At 32.2% G+C, this 3,814-nt stretch overlaps 1 pseudogene across 1 annotated transcript; it reads left to right on the top strand.

The window, feature by feature from the left end:
- Positions 1-1,262: 1,262 nt before the first annotated feature.
- On the top strand, positions 1,263-2,973 carry LOC145038755 (bidirectional sugar transporter SWEET14-like; annotated as a pseudogene). Its single transcript, XR_013679544.1, has 5 exons — positions 1,263-1,486; positions 1,595-1,937; positions 2,041-2,201; positions 2,319-2,438; positions 2,555-2,973. The product of XR_013679544.1 is annotated as a bidirectional sugar transporter SWEET14-like (transcript).
- The last annotated feature ends 841 nt before the right edge of the window (positions 2,974-3,814 follow it).

Here is a 3,814-nt window from a genome sequence, read left to right as displayed (position 1 = left end):
TGTAGTTGTTGAATGTTTCTTAGAAAATATGACCCGGTTGTATGTTCTTCAAATATTTATAAGTTATATATTTATAAAAACTAATAATAATAATAACAATAATAATAATAATAATAATAATAATAAGATTTTAAAAAATATATAATAATCAGAAAAAAACCATATATGCCATGTGGGCGCTATGCAGGTGAGTTTTGCTGACAATAAACCATACACATCATCATTGTAATCGACTGTCCCCTTTCCCCTTACAATAATGACATTTTTTGACGTATTTGTTGAAAGTTAGGGGAATTCAGAATACAATTAAGGTTAATGACCAAACCAGACCGAAACCTAAAGTTTGTGGGCTACAGTAACATTATCCCATTAAGATTTCATTCAAGCCTTCAATTGTTTATGCACAAGCTATATGAAACACTGCATTAGGGAAGACTTGTAAAAAAGGCAACGCTCTTTAGTTTTGATCACATCCAATTATTACAAAGTGCATACCAACAAGGATATTAAAACTATCCTCCATTACGTATTATGAAAAGAATTCAAGATGAGAAAGACCTCAATTATGTAATTGGAACTTGATTGGCTACTATTGCTGGGCTTATCAGAAGAATAGCAGAAGACATTGAATGTAACACGTACCAAAAAGCAATACAATGATGAAATACATGGTTAAAGGTACCTTTCATAATAACATCACAACGCTTAAGAAGCAACTTGTATACAAGCTCTGGTTTGTTGGAACGAACTACCTATATATTGACATCCTTTCCCTTGATAATGAAGTTGTGGTCTTATAAAAATTGAAAAATGTTTTTATAATTAAAAAACTAGGTAAACTTTCTTAGCCATTTAAAATGCGACTAGAAATGCAAGCACTTTTTCTACCCGTAAATGGCAGTGAAGGTAATTTCATTTAAAATGCGACTAAAACAAAAGATTGAGCAATTGAGAATCATAAGTAATCAATTTTTACGTAGTATACCCAAAGTAAGATAAGCTTTCGAAAGCAGATAATGGTTTCTATGTTCAATGAGCGCAATTAGATGGGTGGGTGACATACGCATCAAAAAATTGCCACCTGGAACCACAGTAGTTAAGGGAAACCAATCCCCACAATGAACAGCTATTATTAACAAATGTTACTTTGCTTAACTCTATGCATGACGACAACGGAGTAGTAAAGCACCAAATATATATAAATTATAATAAGGAGAAGTTTTACAAATTGAAGTAGCCTTCGCTGTCTATATAAAGGGATTGCTCACCCATCTCTTAAGCACCACTAACAAGAGAGATGTAGTGAGAAAGGTAGCATTTCCTTAAACTACACTTGGTGTTTGAGGAGGAAGAGGATAGATACTTGTATTTTTTATTGGGCAGCAAGACAAATCATTTAATTAGTCAACATATACTTGTATTAATTATTAGTTAAGGAAGATGGCAGGGAATATGGCTCACCTCGCTCTTGCATTTGGCCTTCTTGGTATATCAGTTGCTCTCTTCGATCACTCTGTGTTTCCCTCGCTTCCCCTCGCATCTATATTTTCGTTGATGATTCTGCTGCTAACATTTTTCTTTCAAATATTTGCAGTTAATATCGTGTCATTTACGGTATTTCTTGCACCAATGTAAGTCTCCGAGGTTTTCTCTAATATGTTTTTAACCTCTCCTCCCCTTCTTTGTATACTACCAACCATTCACGAAATAATTAATTATCAACAAAAATGTCACGAAATAAAGCTTACAAAAGGAAATCAACCGAAGGGTTTCAGTCGGCGCCATATGTTGTGGGCTTATTCAGTGCCATGCTTTGGATATATTATGCATTACTCAAGTCCAATGTCATGCTTCTCATCACCATTAACTCAGTTGGCTGTGTTATCGAGACGTTGTACATTTGTTTCTTTCTCTTCTATGCACCAAAGAAGGCTCGGGTATTTGCTAATCTTTACTTCACCATGAAACATAATGATTGCCGATTTGCCGTTATGATCATCAAGGAAGTTTAAATTAACACACTTAGACTTGGTTATGCAGATGGAGAGTCTGAAGCTAATCTTATTGCTAATAGTTGTTGATTTCGGATTGGTTGTTGTTCTCACCCAGTTCCTTGCTAGTGGAGTTACTCGTGGCGTGATAGTTGGATGGATTTGCCTCGTGTTTTCTAATGTGTTTTTGTAGCACCTTTGGGAGTTTTTGTACGTCTACACACGAACGTATAAAATTTTGTTAACCTTGTGATAGATGAATCTTTTCTTTTTACATTTCACATGGTGAAATTTCTTAATTTGTATGATATTAATATTAATTTTTAGCGACAAGTGATAAAAACAAAAAACGTAGAGTATATGCCAATTCTATTATCAGTAGCCCTCACCCTTAGCGCTGTTATGTGGTTCTTTTATGGCCTTCTTCTTGGTGACTTTAATATTGCGGTATGACTATACAATTCTACAAACAATTCAATGGCCTGTTCTATGTCCCTATCTTTAACAATGTTAGCTATCTTTTATCTAATGAATGTCTCTTAATACCATCTTTTAATTTACAGATTCCAAATGTACTTGGACTCACGTTTGGTATAATTCAAATGATATTATATTTTGTATACAAAAATAAAAACCCCATTATCAATGAAAAAATGTCTGATTGTGAAGAGAAAGTCGCAGATCAAAACTTACGAGAATTTAGAGATCAGAAAATCATTGATGTTGTAAAGCTGAAAACTTTGTTGCATGTTGACATTCATCCGGTGTTCCCACAAAATACTCATAACACTAATTTTGTGGCTTCTAAACATCAAGCTCTCCCTCACGTGACAAATTGCACCATTGAAGTTGCCTCACGAAACGTACACTTGAATTTTTATTATGAGGAAAACCAAATTATCTAGGTCGATCACATCTTCTTAGAGAAAGTGGTTGACATGGTATATGTGAAATATAAATCTTGTAATGATAGTTTTATGAAATGCAAGAAAGGATACCTTTATGGATGGGAATAATTTTCTTTTTAAATAAATAAAGAACCGAAACCTTTTATATTTTCTTAGATATTGGTTTTGTTTCAAGGATATAAGGAGACTAGATATTGGTTTTTGTACACAATATACAATATAACTTATTATTTGTGTTCATCATAAACTTTTTAACTAGCTATCACAGGTAATAGTCGATCAAAATGGTTATGAAACATAAACAACAAGTTGGATGATATTACGTACAAAAAAAAGGAAATGGATCAAACGTGAACAAAAATAATAGTTTGTTACCTTCATGAGCTAGTTTCCCTTTTAATATTTCCTCATGTATATACTTTTTTCAATAGTTAGACAAAATTTCATAAATGGGTTTTTGTGGTTTTCAAAAAATATCAAATTCATGATAACCTTCATTGAGTTACACCGGTGGTCTATATCGTTTCTAAATGTTACATAGTTGGTCTTTCCGCTATTAAATCTAATTTTTGACTTGTTAAATTTTTGTGAAATGCCAATTTACCTTTGTTTTAAATGTAAAAATGTAATATACCCAATCAAACATGTATATAGTTTACTTCGATTATGTGTATTTAATTGCTCCTGGTGACTTTGACGTTCCTTTTCTTTTAGAAATGGCTTAAAAGTAACTTGGTCATAATGTTATGCTTATCATATCATAATACATTTAGCCTTTAGTTGTATCTTATCACTTCTCCGTAAAAATAACTTATTCATAATATTATGCTTATTAAAAAAAAAAAAAAAAAAAAAAAAAAAAAAAAAAAGATGAATAGTGAGCAACCTAGTGACAATATCGAAACCAATAACAAA

Source organism: Lactuca saligna, chromosome 4 (assembly GCF_052625555.1).
Source record: "Lactuca saligna cultivar CGN05327 chromosome 4, ASM5262555v1, whole genome shotgun sequence".
In the NCBI taxonomy this organism is placed as follows: domain Eukaryota; kingdom Viridiplantae; phylum Streptophyta; class Magnoliopsida; order Asterales; family Asteraceae; genus Lactuca; species Lactuca saligna.
This window is presented reverse-complemented; position numbering and strand designations above follow the sequence as displayed.